This window comes from Engystomops pustulosus, chromosome 1, assembly GCF_040894005.1.
Source record: "Engystomops pustulosus chromosome 1, aEngPut4.maternal, whole genome shotgun sequence".
Taxonomy (NCBI): Eukaryota; Metazoa; Chordata; class Amphibia; order Anura; family Leptodactylidae; genus Engystomops; species Engystomops pustulosus.
The window spans coordinates 14939302-14967127 of record NC_092411.1 but is presented as its reverse complement, the minus strand read 5'-3'; the positions used below and the strand labels follow the sequence as shown (position 1 = coordinate 14967127).

Here is a 27826-nt window from a genome sequence, read left to right as displayed (position 1 = left end):
CCATATCCCAAACTTATAAGAACGCTACTACACTTAACTTGGTGCAGGCTGGGACCGAGTCTGACCCTGGGGCTGGTCATATACTGCCGACGCAGAGGATTGCGGGGCCTACCTCGGTCCAGGTCTCAAAGGCCTACTATACCTCCAAATCCTCCCACCCCTCCTCCACCTCCTCCTCCTCCGAATTACCATCCGTGGGCATGGCGCCATCAGTCGGTAGCTCTAGGCACAGCAGCAGTGCCGTTGCTAAGCGACAGCAGGCGGTGCTCAAACTGCTGAGCCTAGGTGATAAAAGGCACACCGCCCAAGAGCTATTGCAGGGCATTCCACATCAAACTTGTTAACTTTGTCGCCACCCTGCTGTGTAAGCCACAAAATATACTGGAAAACTTTTTTCATTTACGGATATTATTTCAGCGCTTCTTGCGCAGATGTTTACATTCCCCTCACCCGCCATATCCTAAACTTATAAGAACGCTACTACACTTGATCTTATCTGAAAGGTTCTTAGAAGTGCTGTTTGGGGAGTAGCCTAGAGACAGGGGCTTGGATTGGCGAAAGCTCGCCTGGCAGCGGAGCGCCAGCTCCATGCCAAGAACCAACTAACATAGTTTTAACTGCAGTACCTTTAATCTACTACTAGTTCACTGCCTCCATACATCGTCCCCTTATCAAACGAGCTGTGTCAGGCAGAATTTTGGATTGTTTTCATGGCTTCCATGTTAACTTTGTCGCCACCCTGCTGTGTAATCCACAAAATATACTGGCAAACTTTTATCATGTACCGATATTATTTGAGCGCTTCTTGCTCACCTTCTTTGGTTCCTCTCTGCTACCCATTGGTTTGAAGCCTGAGTCCATTTAGGGTATGTCGCCATGCCACTCTCTAGCCTTCCGCTGCTGCCGCTGCCTCTGCATGCCGTCCCCTATAGTGTCAGGGTCAATTATTGGATGTTTTAGATGCTATCTAGCCTCATTCGGTCACTCTGTCATGGCCATGCTGTTGCCCATAGTTTTGGCATAATGGTGCGATTAAGCAGCCTCAGAGGCATCCATGCATGCTGCCCCTGCTGTTTCCTGTCCATTTCCGTGGTGTTTCCATCCTTTTCTGAGGTTCCCAGGTGTTTGGCCAAGCTTCCCTGTGCAGAGCCTCGGTCCCCTTGAAAAATGCTCGAGTCTCCCATTGACTTCAATGGGGCTCGTTACTCGAAACGAGCACTCGAGCATCGGGAAAAGTTCGTCTCGAATAACGAGTACCCGAGCATTTTAGTGCTCGCTCATCTCTATTTATTACTGATATATCCTTGAGATATCAGGTTGGTTGGGATCCAACAAACTGGAACCCAACAATCATCTGTTTAATGACAAGACAGAGTTTGGATAATTGCTGCAGCCTTTTCACCATCTACCAAGAATAGCGCCATCTGTTGTATAGTGGCTGTGTTTGGTATTACAGTTTGGCTAAATTTACTTGAATGGGAATTGGCCGTTATTGGCATTCCCCATAATACATCTCACTATACTACATGGGGCACTGGAGAACAGGAGGACGCACAATGTGGTGGGATCTAATTTAACCAGAACCAGAGAGAAGCAGGATGATTAACCACTTCCTCCCTGTCCACCCTATGGTGCCATGAGGTGCAGCCCTATGCTCCAACTCTCCTCTTCCTTAGAATAGTGCAGAAACAGGAGGCCATTGCATCACAACGAGGACAAGACATAACTTTACTTACCAAAACTTTTAAAGAAAATCTAGTAGGAAAATCCATCATAATAAACCAGGCACATTCTCTTACTGATAGATCCAGGCACCATGACGGTGGTAATCTTATTATACTTATTATCCATGGTCTCATTCCTTCTAAAATCAACTTTCAAAATTCAGCCAAAAGGGCTGTGGGGGATGTTACCAGAACTCCTCTGTTCTGTAAGTTTATAGGCTGTTACACTGTGCAGGAGCACTTCCCTTACCCACTGTGTGAGATTACAGCAGGCAGATGGAGGATGGAAGTGCTGAGGGAGCAGGTGGAGACAGTGTAACAGTCTGGGAAGCTGCAGCATGGAGGGGCTCTGGTACTACCCGCAGAGTATTTCTGGCACATTAGCATAATTATTAAAGTTGATTTTAGAAGGAAGGAGGCCATGAATAACAAATATAAGGAGATACCACAGTCTCAGTGCCTGGATGTATGGGTCAGTGTCCCTGGTTTATTAGGATGGATTTTGATGGTAGATTTCCATTAACTCCAAATCTGCCTCTGGCAACAAGCTGACTAAACCAATAGATATGTGACGTCACAGAGTTACACTGATCCATATACATAGGGCAATTTTGAGGCATGTGCCCCCTGGTGGTCAGGGCTGGTACTTTTTATACGATACGCTCAGACAGCGCTATGGTTCTTATTACGGATTTCCCAGGAGAGGGGTCAGAAGGGGCTCCATGCATTTATATGGTTAAACTTGTAGACAGCTCCTTTAATAATAACATTCACGAGGCTGATGTTGGTCAAGGTGACGGCCTCTGGTGGTGTCATGATTTGTTAACCCTGTACAGCACCGGTGGCGGCGGCTCTTCGATGACTCCACATTGTGACGGATTAGGACTGACAGCGGATCTGATGTGAATAGTACAGAATCATGTGAGGCGGTCAGACCCCGGCGTGTCATGTGCTGAGTACTCCAGGGTCTGTCATGTATAAAAGATTTCCCAACCTGAGGGCGTCTGTGCAGTCACAGGACTAATCACATTAACCCCCAACACACCGCGCTCCTGCCCCACGCTGAACTCATTGCGAGTTCATCGCCGAACGCCCGGCAATACAATGACCAGACCGGGTGACAGGACCGTCCTACAAAAAAGGGGGTTGGGGTAATTTTAGGAAAACGGCATCAAACAGTATATAGTTAAAATTGGCACTAGTTCTGCAGCTATGACATCAAATACATGACATCATACACAGGAATGCTACAGCCAATCACCAGCCTCGTGGTCATGCATCCAAAGCAGCGTGGAATAATGTATGTGATGTGGTACCCTTAAAATTTAGGACAATCCCTTTAACAGTGCCCTAATACAATGGTCATGAAACCTTGGTAAGTGCTGGTGGGGGTATCTGTTAGGGTCTAGGGTCGTGGGCTGCTTGTGTGCTCTGGGGGGTCATAGGTCAAAGCAGACGGGGGATTCACAAAGCAAAAACCACCTGCAAGTTCACATAATAGAGGAAAACCCGGGGGAGGGGGAATCCTGGTGACCACTGTTTACTAGTCCATGGGGGAGATTTATTAAGCGGGCTAAGAGTAAGAATGTGCGTACTTGCCCATGGCAACCAATTACAGCTCAGCTTTCATTTTACCACTGCTCATGGATATTTAAAAGTTGAGCTGTAATTGGTTGCAATGGGCAAATAAGCACATTCTTAGGCCGCGGTCACACGTTCCGCTAGGCGTCCATCTTAACACGACGCTAGCACACAGGGGGAGGTCCTCGGCCCAAACGCACATTAATTGATAAGCCGATCGCATGCGTTTTTCTGGAAACACATGTGCGTTCAGGCCGGGGACCGCCCCCTGTGCGCTAGCGTCGCGTTAGGAACGGACGCTTAGCGGTACGTGTGACCGCGGCCTTACTCTTAGGCAGCTTGATAAATCTACCCCATGTTAGTATGAAGTAAAAAAAAAAAAAGTGAAAAAAATAAGTTTAAAACATTAAGAAAATAAATAAAACATAAGCACCTAAATATATTCCCATGTAAACACTTAAAAAGTATAACAAACACAATAACAGAACCCCCCACACACACACACATATATTTCGTATCGGCGGAATCAGAATCATTGTCGGACCCGCACGGTGAACGCGTTAAAATTTTAAAAAAACGTGAAACAAAATTTCAGAAAAAGATAACTTTTTATTAATACCCTTAAAAAATGCTCAAAAAAACTGATAAAAAAAATGTTACATGCTCCAAAATAAGACCGCTCAAAAGAACAACTCTTCTCACAAAAATTAAGCCCTTAACTAGTTATGCCATGTGAAAAGATGGTGATGCTAAAATCAGCAAGATTTTCTCTGAATTAGTTTTTATTCAATAAAATTGGGGGGAAAAAAAAATAAAAAGCCATATAAATGAGGTATATCCAGAATTGTGTTTTTCTAGTAAAAAAAAAATCTTACCAAAAATTGATGATTTTCATTTCCTCCACCAAGATAAGAGTTACCGTATATACTCGAGTATAAGCCGACCCAATTATAAGCCGAGGCCCCTAATTTTACCACAAAATACTGGGAAAACCTATTGACTCGAGTATAACCCGAGGGTGGGAAATGCATTGGTCACAGCCTCCCCAGTGTATATAGCCAGCCAGCCCCTGCCCCAGTGTATATAGCCAGCCAGCCCCTGCCCTAGTGTATATAGCCAGCCAGCCCCTGCCCCAGTGTATATAGCCAGCCAGCCCCTGCCCCAGTGTATATAGCCAGCCAGCCCCTGCCCTAGTGTATATAGCCAGCCAGCCCCTGCCCCAGTGTATATAGCCAGCCAGCCCCTGCCCCAGTGTATATAGCCAGCCAGCCCCTGCCCCAGTGTATATAGCCAGCCAGCCCCTGCCCCAGTGTATATAGCCTGCCAGCCCCTGCCCCAGTGTATATAGCCAGCCAGCCCCTGCCCCAGTGTATATAGCCTGCCAGACCCTGCCCCAGTGTATATAGCCAGCCAGCCCCTGCCCCAGTGTATATAGCCTGCCAGACCCCTGCCCCAGTGTATATAGCCAGCCAGCCCCTGCCCCAGTGTATATAGCCAGCCAGCCCCTGCCCCAGTGTATATAGCCAGCCAGCCCCTGCCCCAGTGTATATAGCCAGCCAGCCCCTGCCCCAGTGTATATAGCCAGCCAGCCCCTGCCCCAGTGTATATAGCCAGCCAGCCCCTGCCCCAGTGTATATAGCCTGCCAGCCCCTGCCCCAGTGTATATAGCCAGCCAGCCCCTGCCCCAGTGTATATAGCCTGCCAGACCCTGCCCCAGTGTATATAGCCTGCCAGCCCCTGCCCCAGTGTATATAGCCTGCCAGCCCCTGCCCCAGTGTATATAGCCTGCCAGCCCCTGCCCCAGTGTATACAGCTGCCAGCCCCTGCCCCAGTGTATATAGCCTGCCAGCCCCTGCCCCAGTGTATATAGCCTGCCAAACACTGCCCCAGTGTATATAGCCTGCGAGACCCTGCCCCAGTGTATATAGCCTGCCAGACCCTGCCCCAGTGTATATAGCCTGCCAGACCCTGCCCCAGTGTATATAGCCTGCCAGACCCTGCCCCAGTGTATATAGCCTGCCAGACCCTGCCCCAGTGTATATAGCCTGCCAGACCCTGCCCCAGTGTATATAGCCTGCCAGACCCTGCCCCAGTGTATATAGCCTGCCAGACCCTGCCCCAGTGTATATAGCCGGCCAGCCCCTGCCCCAGTGTATATAGCCTGCCAGACCCTGCCCCAGTGTATATAGCCTGCCAGACCCTGCCCCAGTGTATATAGCCTGCCAGCCCCTGCCCCAGTGTATATAGCCTGCCAAACACTGCCCCAGTGTATATAGCCTGCGAGACCCTGCCCCAGTGTATATAGCCTGCCAGACCCTGCCCCAGTGTATATAGCCTGCCAGACCCTGCCCCAGTGTATATAGCCTGCCAGACCCTGCCCCAGTGTATATAGCCTGCCAGACCCTGCCCCAGTGTATATAGCCTGCCAGACCCTGCCCCAGTGTATATAGCCTGCCAGACCCTGCCCCAGTGTATGTAGCCGGCCAGCCCCTGCCCCAGTGTATATAGCCTGCCAGACCCTGCCCCAGTGTATATAGCCTGCCAGACCCTGCCCCAGTGTATATAGCCTGCCAGACCCCTGCCCCAGTGTATATAGCCAGCCAGCCCCTGCCCCAGTGTATATAGCCAGCCAGACCCTGCCCCATTGTATATAGCCTGCCAGACCCTGCCCCAGTGTATATAGCCTGCCAGACCCTGCCCCAGTGTATATAGCCTGCCAGACCCTGCTGGACAGATCGCACAAAAGATATACAGGGGTCGCCGGAGAGGTGAGTTTAGATATATTTCTTTTTTTGACTCGAGTATAAGCCGAGTTTGGGTTTTTCAGCACATTTTTTGTGCTGAAAAACTAGGCTTATACTCGAGTATATAAGGTAATAAAATCTCATCAATTAGCCATAGATGCCCCAAAATTATGTACTTGAAAAGTGCGTCTCATCCGGCAAAAAATAACCCCCCAGCGCACCCCCCCCCCCCCCCCCCTATATCCACATGAAAAAAAATTAAAAAATTACAGTCTGTACAATGCATAAATTAAACTTTGTGGAGCTTTGTGTCATTTAATTCATTGTAAATGTTTAATGACTGTATTGTCCAGAAAAATTTTTTTTACAATTTCTATACTGCACCTCCATTTTGTTTTAACCCCTATAAAATACCTGAAGGGTTAACAAACTTCTTGAAAGTGTTTTTTCATACACTGAAGGCTATAGTTTCCATAATGAAGAATTTATGATTTAGGCCTCTCAAATTTAATAAAAAGTTGAGCAGGTCCCTCTAAAGACAAGTTGTGTTGATTTTTCAAAAAATCTGAAAAATCTCACCCAAATTCTAAGCCTCATAACATTCTAGAAAAATACTATACATGCTCAAGTATAAGCCTAGTTTTTCAGCACAAAAAAAGTGCTGAAAACCCAAACTCAGCTTATACTTGAGTAAAAAAAATATAGGTTTTACCAGGTTTTTGTGGTAAAATTACAGGCCTTGGCTTATACTTGGGTCGGCTTATACTCGAGTATATACGGTAAGTGGACTCTTAAAAAAAAAAACAAGGCAACATAAAGCAGACATTTGGGAAATGTAAGTTATGGAGTAATTTGGGTGCTATAACTATCTACCTGAAAAGGTGGAGAATTTAGAATTTTTGCCAAATTTCCGTTTTTTTCATAACTAAACACAAAAAATACCATCAACATTTTTAAACTAAATTTGAAGTACATTGGGGCTCATTTACGAAGGCTCACGGATTGCACTTTTGTCAGACTTTGCACCTTTTTTGGGGATTACACGGCTTTGATAGGTATTTATCAGGTGTCTGCGCTGGGATTGTGTCGCACATGACACAATTTAGGGGACGTGCCATCGGACGATCCGACTGATTCGGACTGAGTGCGGGATTTAACTTTCAATTTGTGTCGCAAGACAATGCACTTACATGCACCAGGAAGTAGAAGGTGAACTCCTGCGGACCTGAGCGGGGAAGCGACACAAGCAGAATATCTGGCGCACCATCTTAGTGACTCGCGGCATATCTGCATTATACATGGACAATGCACTTTCTGTGAACTCCTCCGGACGGGTAAGTAAATGTGCCCCAATATGTCATGAGAAAAACAATCCCAAAATCCCCTGGAGATGATAAAGCGTTCCACAGCTATAACCACTAATAGTGACACAGGGCAGATTTGGGAAATGGAGCTGTGCACTCGAGACCAAAATCGCTCGAGGCCTGAAGGGGTTAATGAAGACAGATTGGAAATTCTACTCTGACCAGACGCTCCGGTTCCAAAATTAACCAATTTGCTTTTTGCCGAATTCTCTTTTTCTTCACTGCATTTAGGTTCATAAAAAAAACTCAGGAGCAATTGCGTTTTTAACACTCGACTTACCTGTAAGAATTCACCTCGTAGCAAAGGACAGAACAGACCCTCCGGAAACCTGCGGATGTAAAAATGTCACACCATGAGCTGTGCGGAGGCAGCACCAGATGTATACATTATCACAGAGGAGGTCACATATAGCGGCAGCTACATTGCCCTATGGAAGTCACATAATAGTAATTGATTACTAATAATCATCTTCATTGTAATAATAATCACCATAATAATCAAAAAAAATTTTTGCTCAGCTTGGGATTTGTGTCCTGAGGACACCAATACAATAGAAAGCAGGAGACGTTTGGTTTGTAGCTTCCCTCCAGGGTGACCTGAAGAGGAAGAATCAGGGGACCCAGAGCAGGAGCTCCAACGATAATCCATGTCTGTCCACACCCTCTCGCTCCTCCTGTAGTCCTGGCACTGAGCGTGGCGCACCCTGGGCTGTCTTGGACTGCGGGAGGAAGCCTTGAGTCATATCTAGTACATTCTGTGCTGGATGCCCACAGAAAGGGCTCCGACTGCCACCTCTGGCACCCGTGCCATAGGTTCGCCACCACTGCACTAGACTATTGGCCCAGTGGTCATTGATGGAAGGATTTTATGTGGCTAAGTCTTTTACTGTTACACAGTGACACAGGCTCCATGCACTGCTATATAGAGATACATCTCAGAGATTACTATTGTAATTATTGAGACAACTATTAATATTATTATTATTTTTATTATCATCATGGAGACTATCATTATTATTATAATTTTAATAATAATAATGATCTCAATACAGTGTTTTTCGGACTATAAGGCGCACCGGACTATAAAGGCGCACCATCAATATATGCCTGCTAAAACATCTAGGTTCATATATAAGGCGCACCGGACTATAAGGCGCACCTGATTATAAGGATGAATGACCAGCAGGTGGCAGACCTGTGCACAGTATAAGGCAGCTGTTGTCTGTAAGTACGGATCGTATATAAGGCTCACTGGACTATAAGGCGCACCTTTGATTTCTAAGGAAATCAAAGGATTTTTTGTGCGCTTTATAGTCCGAAAAATACGGTAGTGATAATAATAATTTCAATAATAATAATTTCAATAATAATAATAATCTCAACAATAATAATCTCAATCATCTCACTACTAATAATAATGTCAATACTAATAATAATCTCAATAATAATAATCTCAATAATCTCAATACAGGCAGTCCCCGGGTTACATACAAGATGGGGTCTGTAAGTTTGTTCTTAAATTGAGTTTGTATGTAAGTCGGAACTGTATATTTTATCATTGTCACAGAGACCAAAAAAGTTCTGGCAGGGACTACAATTGGATTTTAAAAATGTTGGGTTGTCAGAAGAATCAATATTAACACTAAAGCTTCATTACAGACGCCTGGGATAACTGTTACAGCTGATCATTGTAGCCTAGGACTAAAGTACAATAAATTACCAATATCCAGAGGTCTGTTTGTAACTAGGGGTCGTATGTAAATCGAGTGTTCTTAAGTAGGGGACCGCCTGTATTGATAATCTAAATACTAATAATCTCAATACTAATAATCTCAATAATAATAATCTCAATAATAATAATAATCTCAATAATTTTCTCCGAGAAGATCCCCCTCTATGTATCAGTGTGTCACAAAGTAACAGGGTCTGGGGTTCAAGTCCCAGGCTGGGCATAAATTTATTTAATTTAGTTAAATAAAAAGCTTGTGTCTGTGGAAGCCCTAGGAGACCATATATGGACAGATGGTTATCTGAAACTGATGACCTAGCCCCACACATCTCTCAAAAGGATTCCCTGCCCGATGTCTGCTCTGGGGAACCCTAGGAGATGCAGTGACCATATATGGATAGAGATCTGAACCTGATGACGTGGTCCCTGCTCTCCGCTAACCCGACACTTCTCTGAAAAGGATTCCCTCCCGATGTCTGTAGAAGCCATTCTGTACTATTAGTTCTGGCTTTGAAAGTATTTACTATGCAGGACACAGCGCCGGGACAACCCCCTCCAGGACAATCTGACAGCTGCCCATGACGCAGGGCAGAAGTAAAAAAAAAACGGGACTGTCCCGGCCAAACTGGGACGGTTGGGAGCTATGCTGAACTATCCAATCTGAATCCTGCTACAGTTTTTACTAACAACATACACATAGGTATGATTACATGTCTCTCCAGGGAAGATACATAACTTTGTCTGCTGATAGCACAGAGCACAGCAGTGTGAGGACACTCTCTCTTCCTGTGCACTTGTAGAAGCTACAATCCTGGGATATAAATCCAAATATCACAGTCCTGAGGTTACCAACAGCATACACAAAGGCCTGATTACACAACTCTCCAGGGACAATACATAACTCTGTCTGCTAATAGCACAGAGCACAGCAGTGTGAGGACACTCTTCCTTTGCACTTGTAGAAGCTACAATCCTGGGATATAAATCCATATGTCACAGTCCTGCTGCTACTAACCACATACACACAAGTCTGATTACACATCTCTCCAGAGACAATACACAGCACCGTCTGCAGTCTACATGGTCTTCCCTGAGGGCACATACCCTTTAATTATGGGGAGAGTAAAATAGTCATGGACTAATGTGCCCAGAGGAAACCGAGGAAGTGTGAAAAGTACAAAAAATCTGCATCAACTTTCCCAGAGAATTTTAATGGAATGTCATAATAATTACATGTTGCCAAAGGAAATGATAATTATAGTGTCCATTCACAATGTAACAATTTCTACAAAGATATCTTACAGAAAATCTGCAGTATCCAAATATTGTCATTTGTAGTAATACACAAGGGAGCTATGAAATTCTAGTACAGGCAGTCCCTGGGTTACATACAACATAGGTTCCATATGTTTGTTCTTAAGCTGAATTTGTATGTAAGTCGAAACTGTATATTTTATAATTGTAGATCCAGACAAAAAATTTTTTTGCCCCAGTGACAATTGGAGTTTTTTGCTGTAATTGGACCAAGGATTATCAATAAAGCTTCATTACAGACACCTTACAGCTGATCATTGCAGTCTGGGACTATAGTAACAGAGGTCACAGGGGTCCGTCTTTAACTAGGGGTCGTCGGTAAGTCGGGTGTCCTTAAGTAGGGGACCACCTGTATTACAAAATGTTAAAATGTTGTGCTATTTGTTCAATGTGTTAATTGGGTGTAACCCCACATAGTCAGAGAGGAGGGACATGGGCAGTGCAGAGTTCTGCTGGAGCTATTAGTAGCTTTCTATCTCACCCCATGTGCTTAATTCCCATCAGTACAGGTGAGTACTGATTTAAAATCTCATTTATGATCCTGCTGATGCATCTGAGGCAGAGAAGAGAAACAACAGGCAGATGCACAGGCTTCTGGGGATAAAAAGCAAGCTTCTATCTTACCCCATGCGATTTATTCCCATCAGTACTGATTACATAGTAATGTCCTATATGATCCTGCGGATGCTTCCGAATTAGAAAGGAGAGACATGGGCACAGACAGAGGCTGCTGAAGCTAATAGTAAGTTTCCATTAAGCCCCAAGTGCTTTATTCACATTAATACAGGTAAGGAATTCTCTAGTATGATCCTGCTGATGAGTCTGATATACATGGGCACATACAGAGGCTGCTGGAGATAATAGTAAGTTGCTATCTCGACCCAAGTGCTTTATGCACATGAGTACATGTCATTACGGCTCCATCATGCCCTTTATGGTCCAAAGAGGAGAGACATTGGGCAAATACACAGATTTCAGGACATAATAGTAAACTTCTATCTAATCCCAAGTGTTTTATTCCAATCAGTGCAGATTATTCTTTCTGCAGTTTGTTTTATATGATCCTTCTGAAGCTTCATATAGAAGAGGGGTCGGGAACTTATGGCTCGCAAGCCAGATGTGGCTAGTTTGATGGCTGTATCTGGCTTGTGAGCCATAGGTTCTTTAATAAATATAGTACGGCTGACCACTGGTGAAGGTGTAGATAGGTGAAGTGCCTATCTACCTACCTATAATACCTGGGGGCTTGTGATGTGGCTACCTTCCTATCTGCTGGGGGGCATGTGCTGTGGCTATCTATCTGCTGGGGGGCATGTGCTGTGGCTATCTATCTGCTGGGGGGCATGTGCTGTGGCTATCTATCTGCTGGGGGGCATGTGCTGTGGCTATCTATCTGCTGGGGGGCATGTGCTGTGGCTATCTAATTGCTGGGGGGCATGTGCTGTGGCTATCTATCTGCTGGGGGGCATGTGCTGTGGCTATCTATCTGCTGGGGGGCATGTGCTGTGGCTATCTATCTGCTGGGGGGCATGTGCTGTGGCTATCTATCTGCTGGGGGGCATGTGCTGTGGCTATCTATCTGCTGGGGGGCATGTGCTGTGGCTATCTATCTGCTGGGGTCATGAGCTCTGACTACCTATATACTGGGGGGGAGGCATATGCTGTGGCTACCTACATACTGGATAGATGCGCTGTGGCTACCTACATACTGGATAGATGCGCTGTGGCTACCTACATACTGGGTAGATGCGCTGTGGCTACCTACATACTGGGTAGATGCGCTGTGGCTACCTACATACTGGGTAGATGCGCTGTGGCTACCTACATACTGGGTAGATGCGCTGTGGCTACCTACATACTGGGTAGATGCGCTGTGGCTACCTACATACTGGGTAGATGCGCTGTGGCTACCTACATACTGGGTAGATGCGCTGTGGCTACCTACATACAGGGTAGATGCGCTGTGGCTACCTACATACTGGGTAGATGCGCTGTGGCTACCTACATACTGGGTAGATGCGCTGTGGCTACCTACATACTGGGTAGATGCGCTGTGGCTACCTACATACTGGGTAGATGCGCTGTGGCTACCTACATACTGGGTAGATGCGCTGTGGCTACCTACATACTGGGTAGATGCGCTGTGGCTACCTACATACTGGGTAGATGCGCTGTGGCTACCTACATACTGGGTAGATGCGCTGTGGCTACCTACATACTGGGTAGATGCGCTGTGGCTACCTACATACTGGGTAGATGCGCTGTGGCTACCTACATACTGGGTAGATGCGCTGTGGCTACCTACATACTGGGTAGATGCGCTGTGGCTACCTACATACTGGGTAGATGCGCTGTGGCTACCTACATACTGGGTAGATGCGCTGTGGCTACCTACATACTGGGTAGATGCGCTGTGGCTACCTACATACTGGTAGAATCGAGGGTGGGATGGAAGCGGTGGGCGCACAACAAGACTCGATGTAGGTAATCTCCAAGACAAATTTATTTAGGATGAAGGAAATGGGTCACAGGTCATCACAACGCGTTTCGGGGAACGCAAGTCCCCTTTTTCAAGTGAACAATTCTCGGTCTCCGGGGGTTAATGGAGAGCGTCCGGAGGCTTCTTGAAAAAGGGGACTTGCGTTCCCCGAAACGCGTTGTGATGACCTGTGACCCATTTCCTTCATCCTAAATAAATTTGTCTTGGAGATTACCTACATCGAGTCTTGTTGTGCGCCCACCGCTTCCATCCCACCCTCGATTCTACTGCCTAACTCCAACCGGTCTAGTCGCCCGAGTTTGGAGACCACTTTGAAGCACAGGCTGCCACAGACCTCTTCCACTACATACCTACACTGGAGTTGTGCCCTGTTTTGAGCACAACTCGATCAGGTGAGCAAATTACCTTACCTATCAAACATCCATAATCAAACAATATTACCCTATGAGCGCTATTTGTCTTTTCTATTATTTTCTATACCTACATACTGGGTAGATGCGCTGCGGCTACCTACATACTGGGTAGATGTGCTGTGGCTACCTACATACTGGGTAGATGTGCTGTGGCTACCTACATACTGGGTAGATGTGCTGCGGCTACCTACATACTGGGTAGATGTGCTGTGGCTACCTACATACTGGGTAGATGTGCTGCGGCTACCTACATACTGGGTAGATGTGCTGCGGCTACCTACATACTGGGTAGATGTGCTGTGGCTACCTATCTACTGTGGACATGTGCATATTGTATGACTCTCACGGAATGACATTTTTAAATATGTGGCGTGCAAGACTCTCAGCCAAAAAGGTTCCTGACCCCTGATGTAGGGAGTCATGTGCAGATCCTCCTCTACAATCTGTGTGCAGTGAATGGGAGACATGATAGCAGCCGGGCTCCAGCCACCGGCTCTGAGAGACCCGTGGGAATTACAGAAAGATCCTGGAGAGGGGAAACCTGCTACACACTGCAGAAGGCAAGTCATGGTCTGGAATAGTGATACTCCTCATCTCTAGAGATTTATGCAGAGTTTGTTGGAAGGTGCTGAATACTTGTGTTTCTCTGCAGCGCTGCTCACACATTCGGGTGACTCCCACAGTGTGAATATATCAGCAATGCAGATTTATACAGAATTTCCATAAAAGAAAAGTGTAAATATGTGACTATGAAGCTTACATGTATTATACAAGAAGAAATCAAAGTTTCTCCAAAACGTAAGGGATTCCAAGAAAGAACACAAAACTGTAATTATGTGAGGGAACATCCTTACCTGTATATTAGAGAAAGGCAGGACAGATAATATAGGAATTAATCAGAGAACCCAAACTGCACGTACCCCCCTCCTCCCTCCCCTTATCATTAGCACATACATTCCCTCTACCGAATCCCCTTAGCGCTGCTCCGCTGACCCCATCACCAGAGCGCTGCTCCCCAGAATACGGAAGCTGAGAATTGCATCTGTATATTGTTGACAAAACAGTAAAAAATTATGGAATTTCCAAAATCATTATTTAGCATTAGAAATATAATTGTTCAAAATGCATCTATCTCATATCTATCTCATATCTATCTATCTTATATCTATCTATCTATCTCATATCTATCTATCTATCTCATATCTATCTATCTCATATCTATCTATCTCATATCTATATCATATCTATCTATCTCATATCTATCTATCTATCTCATATCTATATCATATCTATCTCATATCTATCTATCTATCTATCTATCTATCTCATATCTATCTATCTATCTCATATCTATCTATCTATCTCATATCTATCTATCTATCTATCTCATATCTATCTATCTATCTATCTATCTCATATCTATCTATAAATATTTAGTTACTAATCCTCCAGATCCAACACATGTGCTCTGGTGGTTCTAGTTCAATTGAATATACTTTCATACTGGGGTCTTGGTGGTCCTAGGCAGTACTGGGGTCATATATAATGTGAGGCAATTGCGCTGTGCCAAGCAGTGGTGTCGCCACAGATTCACTGTTGTGGCCACTTACTGGCCACTAGACATGAGTAGACCCGATTTTCCCGATGGGGTTCGGCCATTTGACCTTGATGTATTGCCGGATTAGCAGCTGAACAGCCAATCTGGCAAATTAACAACTAGTCAAGGCCCTGACCATGGCTATTTCTCAGGGGCGCAAATTTGCCGGATTGGCTGGTTGGCAGCTAATCTAGCAATACGTCCGAACCCGAATGGGAACGTCAGGTCCACTCATGTCTACTGGCCACTTATGACCCAGGGACCAGGCACCAGAACATACGCAGTGACTAACTGAAAGGGAGAGCAATTATATATGGTTTTCCCTTGAATGCAAGGTAATGTGCAATACCTATAAATAGCCACTACACCGTGTATGGCGCTGTCTGCTTTTTGCTATGCTGTGGGATCTCTGGGTGTCAGACCCTCAACAATCTGATACTGATCATCTATACTAAAATAAAAAGTCTAGACAAACCCCTTACTCGGCACTGTTATTTGATTTATATTCTTAAAGGGGTTGTCTAATGTTTGCAAATTATAATTTACTACTGCATGTAATTAAAAAAAATGTGCAATTAAAATAACATCTATACATGAGTTTTTCAGCCTCTTCTATGTAGATGGGGACCTTATTTCTGAAAAAGCAGGAAATCCTCCTCCTCTCATTTGTACCTGGGGACAGTCTCCTGTCATCACTCACACTGCTCTCAAGACGCCTGTCAATATTACAGGAAACTTTTATAATGTGACTCTTACAGGATTCGTAATCGGCACCAATGATGTCATAGGCTGCAACATATCAAAGGTTCTCCTGTTTCCTGTGTGATGTCTCCATATCTCTATATAGACAGATCTCTATTGACTGTAATGAAGAAGATTACTGTTGAGCGAGACAATCCAAACCTTAATTACTAATTATATACACTCATAATTACTGTGTTATGTTGCTGCCTTTGATACCTAGGGCCCTAATCTCAACTGAGACACATTAAAACCAATTGCCTATACTATTAATCTCTGGGGCAGTGTGAGTGCTGACATGAGACAGTCCCTGAAGACAGACAGGAAATAGGAGCATTTCCTCAACATAGAGACAGAAAAACTGATACAAGGGGGTCATTTACGAAGGGCCCGATTCGCGTTTTCCCGACTTGTTACCCGAATATTTCCAATTTGCGCCGATTTCCCCTGAATTGCCCTGGGATTTTGGTGCACGCGATCGGATTGTGGCGCATCGGCGCTGGCATGCAAGCGACGGAAATCGGGGGACGTGGCCGAACAAAAACCCGACGGATTCGGAAAAACCGCCGCATTTAAAAAAAGAAAAGTGTTGCGGCGCTTGCACTTACCTTCACTAGGAATAGGCTGGTGAATTTGAGCGCGTTCCAATGCTTTTCAACGCAGCAGCGCCACCTGGTGGACGTCGGAGGAACTACCTTAATAAATCCCGGCCGGACCTGAATCCAGCGCAGAGAACGCGCCGCTGAATCGTGAATGGACCGGGTAAGTAAATCTGCCCCAAGATGTCAAAATGTTTAATTTGTTACTAAACTATCATTGACACAACTTTTTTTCTATTTTGCCAGACAACCCCTTTAAAATTATCTAAATCCCTTTAAACATCAATTTTAAAGTTGCAAAATTTGTGTTGAAGTGAAAAGTTATTCATTCATGAAAATTTCATTTCTAGGCTTGGGTGAAAATTGATTTTTACTGAACAGCTTGTATGGTGACAGCTGCGCAGCTCGCCGAGGCTTCTTATCATTTCCCGCGGGAAAGTCAATATATTCTACTACATAGTGTACACGTACGACAGCGGGCCGGCCATGGACGATACGTTATGCAAGGGAGTCCAACAATATCTACTAGTCAGGCAATACAGTGACCTAAATAACTGCTATATACCTATGAAAAAAATACCGCAATACAGTGCCCACGTCATAAGCCAAGGTTCCCATTACTGGAGGGATCATCACTCCGAGGCCAAGGTGATCACTAGGTACAGCTACAGTTCTAGAATAGATGCTACTATACAATATCTAATTCATCCACGAATATAGCGCTTCACAGATACACAGTAATACCACCCAAACAACAAACCTATAAAAGTACAGCTATATAAAGTCTCCCTGTAGATAGTGGGGGTCATTTACTAAGGGCCCGATTCGCGTTTTCCCGACGTGTTACCCGAATATTTCCGATTTGCGCCGATTATACCTGAATTGCCCCGGGATTTTGGCGCACGCGATCGGATTGTGGCGCATCGGCGCTGGCATGCACGCGACGGAAATCGGGGGCGTGGCCGAACGAAAACCGACAGATTCGGAAAAACTGCCGCATTTAAGACAAAAAATGTGTCGCGAAAATTACACTTACCTTCACCAGGTATAGGCCGGTGAATTTCAGGGCATTCCAGCGCGCCTCCGGGGAACTTCAGCGCAGCAGCGCCACCTGGTGGACGACGGAGGAACTACCTTAGTGAATCGCCGGAAGACCCGAATCCACTGCAGAGAACGCGCCGCTGGATCGCGAACGGACCGGGTAAGAAAATCTGCCCCAGTATTGTCCCAATAGAGAAGTGTAATCATACCTTTATATTAATCTCTGGGGGCAGTGTGAGTGCTGACATGAGACAGTCCCTGAATATTTAAAGCATTTCCTCAACATAGAGACTGAAAAACTGATACAAGATGTCAAAATGTTTAATGACATTACATGAGTAAACGGTTCATTTGTTACTAAACTATCATTGGCACAACTTTTTTTCTATTTTGCCAGACAACCCCTTTAACCCTGAAAATCCTTTAAATATCAATTTTAAAGTTGTTATGCAAGGGAGCAGCAGAACTCTGAATTCCAGGATTGTTGCTGGACTTGCTGCATTTGGGTGCCCCAACACTTCTATGCCGTGAGATCTCAGCATTACATTATTTCAAAGCCCTTTCAAAGGATGAACACTGCATGCAGAGAGCACAGAGCACAGCAGTGGGAAGAAACACTCCTGATATATAAAGCTTTGTCCACATGGGACTGATGCTCTGCGGAATTTAGTTGCAGAAAATCTCCTACATTTTACACAGCAACATGAATAAGAGTTTTTTTCCAAATCTTATTCACATGACGTGAAAAACCCTATTGAGAAAAAAAAGTAACCCTTTCATGACTGCCATACAGCTACATACGTCATATTTCACATACCCCCTGCGGAAAGCACATTTATAAACATTCAAAGGTCTGTATCTCCTGGACCCTGGCACCTAGAAACACAATCTAGGTGTCATATTAAACAAGGTGATCTTCCCTTTAATTTTATCCCTTTTATTTAATATATTAGCATTGAGAATGGATGATTCACAGATTTGGAGATATCCACTGTTAAAGTTGAAGTACAAAAAAAAAAAAATCCGGCTGTCAATTTAACAATAGATATCTCTGTTTCTGTGAAATATCCAAAACACATTGACATCAAATTAAAGGGGAGATTCTCCTGTTTAATATGCTACAAGTATTGTGTTTCTTGGTGCCAGGGTTCAGGAGATATAGGCGTTTGTAATGTGCCCCCCTCCAGCCCGTCAGCTGAAAGACTTGCAGAAGTACATGCACCCTCTGCATCTGTAGCTAAACCTGGGAGAGGCGGATATGATGATCCTGTACATATTTCTTACATATTTTGGTAAAGGTTTATTAAATTTTACTACTTTTTTTAAAAAATAAAAAAAAACTTTAACTGGAACAATGACAATTTTTTTTCACATTTGTAGTCAATTTTATAAAAAAAAAAAAAAAACATTAATAAAACTAAGTTAAAGTCTCGCAAGTCATGAATAAAACAAAGTCAACATTGTTACGATATCTAAGCGGTTCCAAAGATATTGTCATTCAAAGAGGAGCAGAACAAAACTGCAAAAATTGACCTGGGACATTCAAGCGCCAATGATCCTCAGTTATGAAGGGGTTAAATTTTAGATTTAAACTCTGCAGCATGTGAGATGAATCTATGCTCTGTAATGCAAAGGAAAATATTTCAAAAGAGAAGATCTCTGCCACGAACAAAACATAATGTTTGATGTCTTCATTTCAGTCACTGAGCTCCCCCTAGTGGTGGCTACTTTCGCAGAAAAAAAAGGGAATATAAGAGATGGAATTTAGAATGTGGAACGCAGAAATAAGGCATCCGAGGAAGGTTATGTTTTCACTTGTATTTTTTTATACTTAATTTACTCAAATCCTTACAATTTTGATCCTCACAACATCTGTGTATACTCCCCCCCCCCCCAGGCTGCAGATATCCCCCCTGCGTTTCATCCCTATAGGTGGGCTGGTGACTCGGAGATGCCACATTTACAAAAAAATTAATAATCAAGACACTTTTTTTTCTAAATATTTATCATCCCCCTCCCCCTCCTTGTATCTCCTATGTAAACATGCGAGCTCCACGTCAATGCCACAGCTGCTCTAATTAATCTGTAATTCACAGCTGTTCATTTCTGTACGTGGAGGAGACTGGTGCCAGCTCCTGCCGAGTAGTGTCAGCCCTCTGCCAACGCTCCCTACCCTCCAGAAAACATCATTACTACTGGATACGGGGAAATATAGGATTAATGGAACATGTCAGATGCCGCTCCATCAGTCAGCACGCTGCCCGGATAATATATAACACTGGGGATCTGACATAACCAAGTCTACAAAGTATCACAGCGTCCTGTATATAGAAAGATAGATCAATAGCCAAGTAGGTGGGGAGAGGCATGAAGGGGGCGGTGGAGGGAGGTGCCCTCTGGCTACACACAAGCCGCTGCCTCTTTATATATCCGGCGTATGCAGGGGCGGGGTTAGCATCATGCGCTGGCGCAACATTCGACAGAATATGATAACGTTTCAACTGTCTGCGTTCATGTCAAGAACCTTATACATTTGCACCCACAATAAATAGAATTTACAATGTGCTGCTCAGAACTTTCCATTTTTGATAGATATGAGAGAGGTATGAGATAGATAGACAGATAGATAGATAGATAGATAGATAGATAGATAGATAGATAGATATGAGATAGATAGACAGATATGAGATAGAGAGATAGACAGATATGAGATAGAGAGATATGAGATAGATAGACAGATATGAGATAGAGAGATAGATATGAGATAGATAAATATGAGATAGATAGATAGATATGAGATAGATATGAGATAGATAGATAGATAGATAGATAGATATGAGATAGATAGAAATGAGATAGATAGATAGATATGAGATAGATATGAGATAGATAGACAGATATGAGATAGAGAGATAGATATGAGATAGAGAGATAGATATGAGATAGATAGATATGAGATAGATGGATAGATAGATATGAGATAGATAGATAGGAGATAGATAGATATGAGATAGATAGATAGATAGATAGATATGAGATAGATAGATAGATATGAGATAGATAGATATGAGATAGATATGAGATAGATAGATAGATAGATAGATATGAGATAGATAGATAGATATGAGATAGATAGATAGATATGAGATAGATAGATAGATATGAGATAGATAGATATGAGATAGATAGATAGATATGAGATAGATAGATAGATATGAGATAGATAGATATGAGATAGATAGATATGAGATAGATAGATAGATATGAGATAGATAGATAGATAGATAGATAGATATGAGATAGATAGATAGATAGCTGCACCAATATGCGAGTGCATATTGTGGACTTGACCTATTCACAAGTAGTAAAAAAACTGAAACTTAGCATTGATAGATAAATATGAGATAAATAGATACATGAATTGATTGATTGATACAAATTTTCAGCAAAAAACACCAAAGTAAACATCAGACTGAACCAGTCGCCTCCACACATTTGCTTTCAGTCATAATTATTAATAAATCACGTCTCCTCACTCTCCGTGTAAGGTAATTAATATTGACAGTCGGATTCTTCCCATCAATTTCCTCCCTGCATTATTCAGTCCGTGAAATTCCTGTCATTCCGGAAACAAATTATAACAATTTCTCTTCCCCACCTAAACATTAATTAGTAATCTGTAATTCACACTCGCTGCGGTGATCCCCCTGCCGATGGAAACTACAAATTATCCTATAGCGAAGGCGGAGACAGGAGCAGCAGACTGCCAGCCGAAGGACTACAACTCTCATCATGACATGCAGCCCGGGTATTGGAAAATTCTAGAGTTCATACTTAACCCAAGATTTAGATGGAGTAACAAGTTGATTACAAAATGCGGTGTAAAATCTACAGCAATTGTTCTACATCTTAGTGAATGGAGAAGGGTCTTCTATTCGGGGTCCTCATCCAGTGTTGGACTGGACCACCAGAGACCCCTCATATGGGTGCAGACTGTACGCTTATAGTGGAGGCAACCAAATATAGAGGCTAGTATGGTATTTCTTAGAGGATAATGAAAGGAGGGCCCCAGAATACTTGTATCTAGTGGGCCAAAGGAACCGCAGCCCAAAATTGTGCTCATCTCTGGGTCAGAGTAGAAAGCAGAGAACATCTCTATGGGGCTCATTTACTAAGGGTCCGCACTATGGTCAGAATATCTGACGACTTCCGATTTGTAGCACGTGATCAGATTTTGGCGCATCTGTGCCGGCTTTCACGCAACACAAATCGGCGGGCGGGCCGATGGATTCGGATAACACGCGGGACTTAACATGTCAAATTGTGTCGCAAGACAATGCACTTACATGCACCAGGAAGAAGAAGGTGAACTCTGTCGGACCTGAGCGGGGAAGCGACACATTCAGGATCTCGGGCGCACAATCTTTGTGAATCGCGCCCGACTTCATCCTCGTCGGACAGTCCGGATCGAGGATCGCGACAGGACCAGGTAAGTAAATGTGCTCCTATATCTCTGCAGGACACATCCTCTCCTGTATTATACATGCAGCCCATTGATGTGAATGATATAATGCTATAGATCAGTGATGGCGAACCTATGGCACGGGTGCCAGAGGAGGTACTCAGAGCCCTTTCTGTGGGCACTCATGCTATCAACCTAGGACAGAGTTCACCAGACAGGAACAAATCCATTAAATCTTCCTGCAGTCCCAGGCAACTTACGAGATGCTGCTCTCAGCGCTATTTTACAGCGACACTTCATTGGCTGTTTGGAACTGCTTGAAAAGTGAGAAGGTGTTGAAAAGAACTGCATTATCTTTAGAGGTCCTCATGTTGGACCCACCATTCTTTCTAGACAGAGAGACCCTGGAGAGAAGCTATAATGACAGTCTGAATTTGCCTTCCTTCTTTCAACTGTATTGGTGGCCTCAGGCGGCTGATACAATTAAAGAAGTGGAAGAACAGGGAGCAAGAAGTTACTGCTTAAAATGGCGCATTGGCACTTCAGGGTAAATAAGTGGATTTTGGTTGTAGTTTTGGCACTCGGACTCTAAAAGGTTCGCCATCACTGCTATAGATGAACCGTGGAGGCAATGCAGGGAATCTGTCAGCAGGATTTCATATATCAGATCAATGGCAGCTGCTGCAGGTGCCATTACGCACAACACAGACATGTATTTGACAACGATTTCTGGTTCCTTTTTGAGAAATTACATTTAGAAAATCCCAACTCTGTTCATCTTCTGGCACCGAGAGTTTTAAGTTGAGTAGAAATAGAAACCTTTTCTAAATGTCATTTCTCAAAAACAAACCAACAGAAATCTTATCTTTTTAATGGGACCTGCAGCAACTGCCATTAATTGTATATACAAAATCCTGCTGACAAGTTCCCGTTATGTAGTTACCAAGTTCTCCACAAACCAGTCTGTTGTGAAAGGGAACCCCTCATCAGGAACAGGCACAGTTAACCTTAAGTTAAGTGGCTTCCTATCTACTGGGGGGCATGTGCTGTGGCTTCCTATTTACTGGGGGGCATGAGCTGTGGCTTCCTATCTACTGGGGGGCATGTGCTGTGACTATCTATCTACTGGGGGGCATGTGCTGTGGCTTCCTATCTACTGGGGGCATGTGCTGTGGCTTCCTATCTACTGGGGGGCATGTGCTGTGGCTTCCTATCTACTGGGGGGCATGTGCTGTGGCTTCCTATCTACTGGGGGGCATGTGCTGTGGCTTCCTATCTACTGGGGGGCATGTGCTGTGGCTTCCTATCTACTGGGGGGCATGTGCTGTGGCTACCTATCTACTGGGGGGCATGTGCTGTGGCTACCTATCTACTGGGGGGCATGTGCTGTGGCTACCTATCTACTGGGGGGCATGTGCTGTGGCTACCTATCTACTGGGGGGCATGTGCTGTGGCTACCTATCTACTGGGGGGCATGTGCTGTGGCTACCTATCTACTGGGGGGCATGTGCTGTGGCTACCTATCTACTGGGGGGCATGTGCTGTGGCTACCTATCTACTGGGGGGCATGTGCTGTGGCTACCTATCTACTGGGGGGCATGTGCTGTGGCTACCTATCTACTGGGGGGCATGTGCTGTGGCTTCCTATCTACTGGGGGGCATGTGCTGTGGCTTCCTATCTACTGGGGGGCATGTGCTGTGGCTTCCTATCTACTGGGGGGCATGTGCTGTGGCTTCCTATCTACTGGGGGGCATGTGCTGTGACTATCTATCTACTGGGGGACATGTGCTGTGGCTACCTATCTACTGGGGGGCATGTGCTGTGGCTACCTATCTACTGGGGGGCATGTGCTGTGACTATCTATCTACTGGGGGGCATGTGCTGTGACTATCTATCTACTGGGGGACATGTGCTGTGGCTACCTATCTACTGGGGGGCATGTGCTGTGGCTTCCTATCTACTGGGGGGCATGTGCTGTGGCTTCCTATCTAATGGGGGGAATGTGCTGTGGCTTCCTATCTACTGGGGGGCATGTGCTGTGCCTACCTATCTACTGGGGGGCATGAGCTGTGGCTTCCTATCTACTGGGGGGCATGAGCTGTGACTACCTAATTACTGGGGGGCATGAGCTGTGGCTACCTATCTACTGGGGGGCATGAGCTGTGGCTACCTATCTACTGGGGGGCATGTGCTGTGGCTTCCTATCTACTGGGGGACATGTGCTGTGGCTTCCTATCTACTGGGGGACATGTGCTGTGGCTTCCTATCTACTGGGGGACATGAGCCGTGGCTACCTATCTACTGGGGGACATGTGCTGTGGCTTCCTATCTACTGGGGGGAATGTGCTGTGGCTTCCTATCTACTGGGGGGCATGTGCTGTGCCTACCTATCTACTGGGGGGCATGAGCTGTGGCTTCCTATCTACTGGGGGGCATGAGCTGTGACTACCTATTTACTGGGGGGCATGAGCTGTGGCTTTCTATCTACTGGGGGACATGTAGTGTGGCTACCTATTTACTGGGGGAAGGGGGGTTCAAACTGTATGGCTCTCACAAAATTACACTTTAAAATATGTAGCATTCATGGCCCTCAGCCAAAAAGGTTCCTGATCCCTGTTCTAGATGAATGGACAAAACTCATTGAAAAACAGATACAACCCAACATCTTGTAGAAAGCTTTCCCCAGAAGAGTACATGTGTGTGTTGGGGCTGGATACTTCCCTCCATATATTATAAATTATCCACTTTAAGTGGTTTTCACCTCCCGTCCTCCAGCTCCGGCAGATCCCTCCATAAAATACTGTGAAATTCACGGGATAATTAACTTCCCATTAAATCTCCATTTCCCCGTGTAGTCGCTGTAACATTATCACACACCGGCTGAGCCTTAAACGGGAAGAAGTCGTTCATCATAATGGAAGGGGAGATTATTTTCTTTAAGAAGGTTGTGTTTAAATAATAAGGTTTTAATCAGGTCATATATTTAGTTTTTCATCCAAAAATGTAATTTTTTTTTTTATTGTCTGCATTCAGCTGCTGTTATACTCCTATTGCTCGCATAGGCCAAGGTTGTGCCAGGATTTTTTTTATTTTTTAGGGGGGGGGTGGCTTACTGGGAGTCCAGATAAACGGTAGTTCTCTCGATTCTGGCCCTGTATCTATATCATAAGTTGCTTGGTTCTGGTACCATTACTATCTAGCAAGGTTGGCTCTGGTAACATTTTTATGTATCAATCTTAATGCTGTTAACATATTTATGGTGTGATTTTGGTTCTGATGCTTTATCTATGTAGTAAAATTGATTCCAGTGCTGTTTTTATGTATAAATCTTAGTTATGGTAACATGTCTATGTAGTAATCTTGGTTCTGGTAATGTATCTATGTAGCAAGATTGGTTCCAGCACTCTAATTATGTAATAATCGGTTCTTCTAGTAACATATATATGTATTAATCTTAGTTCTGGTAACATATATATGTATTAATCTTAGTTCTGGTAACATATATATGTATTAATCTTAGTTCTGGTAATGTATCTATGTAGTAATTGTGGTTCCGATACTCTATCTCTGTAGAAAGATTGGTACTGGTGCTGTTTGTATGTAGTAGGCTTGGTTCTTCTAGTAACATATGTACAGGTAGTCCCCGGGTTACGTACAGGATAGGTTCTGTAGTTTTGTTCTTAAGTTGAATTTGTATGTAAGTCAGAACTGTATATTTTATAATTGTAACCCCAACCAAATTTCTTTGGTCTCTGTGACAATTGGATTTTAAAAATGTTGGGTTGTCATAAGAACCAGGATTAACAATAAAGCTTCATTACAGACACCTGTGATAACTGTTATAACTGATTATTGTAGCCTAAGGATAAAGTACAGTAACTTACCAACATCCAGAGGTCCGTTTGTAACTAGGGGTCGTCTGTAAGTCGGGTTCTCTTAAGTAGGGGACCGCCTGCATTAATCTTATTTATGGTAATGTGTCCATGTAGTAATCGTGGTTCCGGTGCTCTTTCTATGTAGTAAGATTGTTTCTGGTGCTGTTTTTATGTAGTAGGCTTGGTTCTGGTAACATAACCAAGTAGCAATCTGGGCCCCGGCATCTGGGGTTTCGGCTGTGTATACTGTATTTGTATGTGTATATATGGGGTATGAGTATGTATATGTGTGTGCATAGGTGATGTGTATATGCTGTATTTCTGTGTGTATGATGCATAGGTTTATATGTTGTATGTATGTACACATTGGGGCTCATTTACTAAGGGCTCCAGACTTTTTCCGTTTTGCAACTAATTCTGCCGGGATTTTGGCGCACGGGATCGGATTTCGTCGCAGGCTTTCCTGCGACAGAAATCGGGGGCCCGGTTGTCGGAAAAAACGCACAATTTAAAAAACGAAGTGTGACGCAAAATCAAGCACTTACATGCAGCGGGAAGAAGATGGTGAACTCCGGCGGACCTGGGTGCAGCAGCGACACCTGCAGGAAGTTGGACGCACCAGCTTGCTGAATCAATAGAAGACCCGAATCCTCGTCAGAGAACGCGCCGCTGGATCGCGACAGGATCGGGTAAGTAAATGAGCCCCAATGTGTATATATACTGGGGCACATTTACTTACCCATCTGGAGGAAAGTGCTTTGTCCGTGTATAATGCCCTGTGCCGCGATTCACTAAGATTGTGCGCCCGATATCCTGCATATGTCGCTTCCCCGCTCAGGTCCCCGGAGTTCCCTTTTAATGTCCGCAATGTAATGAATTCAATTTAAAAAAGAATTTATAAAAAAAAAAAAAAAGTCACTTGTAATTCAGATTATTAGGGGTAGTTAAAAACTGTCCGCGATTAAACTCCACCCTAGTAAAAATGGCGGGGCCGGCCAAGGGTCCATTGGGAGGTCATGGCCTCCTGAATACTTTTCCATTGCGTCATTTTTGGTAGAACCCCCCAAAATAACACTGCTTTCTACTGACGGTCACATGACATACGATTGCCGAATTTTGTGTTCCTCTTTATTTTAATTACTTTTGTTATTATTATTATTGTTATTTTTGTAGGCAGGATGTCTATTCCCACGTCTTGGGGAATCTGACATTTCTCATGGATTATAGCGGATGAATTATTTAGGTCCTGCTGATTAGACGAACGCCTGCGTCCTAGGAGTCAATTATGCAGAAAAATTGACGAGGGGACAGAACACAATACACTGACGGGTTATCACCAGGCAGAAATTAAAATATAGATTCACATCACATTACAACACAGCGCCGACCCTAAATGATTTCATAGTACCTAAAAATGTGTTCCCCAAAACAACATAATCCAATAAACTTAAGGAGAACCTGTCACCAGGTTTTACCCCACTAAACTCCCAGCTCCTCTCAGGTACCAAATGTTTCCAAAATTCCCTTTTTTAATGTGAAATCTCACCTATTTACATATAAAATCTCCACTGAAGTCAAGTAAATATGACTCTTCTCACCCCATGTCAGATGAGTCATGTTTACTGGTTGCAGGGGGAGAGTCAATTCAGAAGTCACCATATTCTGTTCTATAGCACCTAGAAACATGATGCTGGTGTCATATAAAAGATAAGAAGATTTAGGACAGTGTCTTTTTTGAGCTACAGAACCAGAGATACAGGCAACTAAATACATAGACAGAAATACAAGCTGCAGATAGAGATCCAGTTCCCATCTATTATTGAACTGCTTGTATGTCCAGTTGTGCAGTTTACAGAACTGTAAACCTGGTGTGATTTGAAAGAGGAGATCTTTAATGTGACACAAAAAGTATGTTACTAGGTGCTATAGAACTGAAGATAGGGGCTTCTAAATGATCTTCCCCCTGCAACCACTAAACTTCACTTGTGTAACAATAGGGTGAAAAGAGTCAGATCTGCCCGACTCAGGCAAACGTATAAGATTACATTAAAAGAGGAACATTAGAAAGGATATTTCATACCCTATCTGAGGGTGCAAGTGGATTAAAACCTGGTGCCAGGCTCACTTTAAAGGAAATATAC

General features: G+C 44.2%; 1 protein-coding gene across 5 annotated transcripts in view; it reads right to left on the bottom strand.

The window, feature by feature from the left end:
* Positions 1 to 27826, bottom strand: part of RAB27B (RAB27B, member RAS oncogene family) — a 154360-nt gene that overhangs the window by 80972 nt on the left and 45562 nt on the right. For 4 of the 5 annotated variants that reach the window (XM_072133832.1, XM_072133851.1, XM_072133859.1 and 1 more), the window contains exon 2: positions 7694 to 7742. The exons of the other annotated variant lie outside the window; for it this stretch is intronic. The gene's annotated coding sequence lies outside the window, so the exon portion shown is untranslated. The remainder of the gene's footprint in view (positions 1 to 7693; positions 7743 to 27826) is intronic. 5 annotated transcript variants of the gene reach the window in all.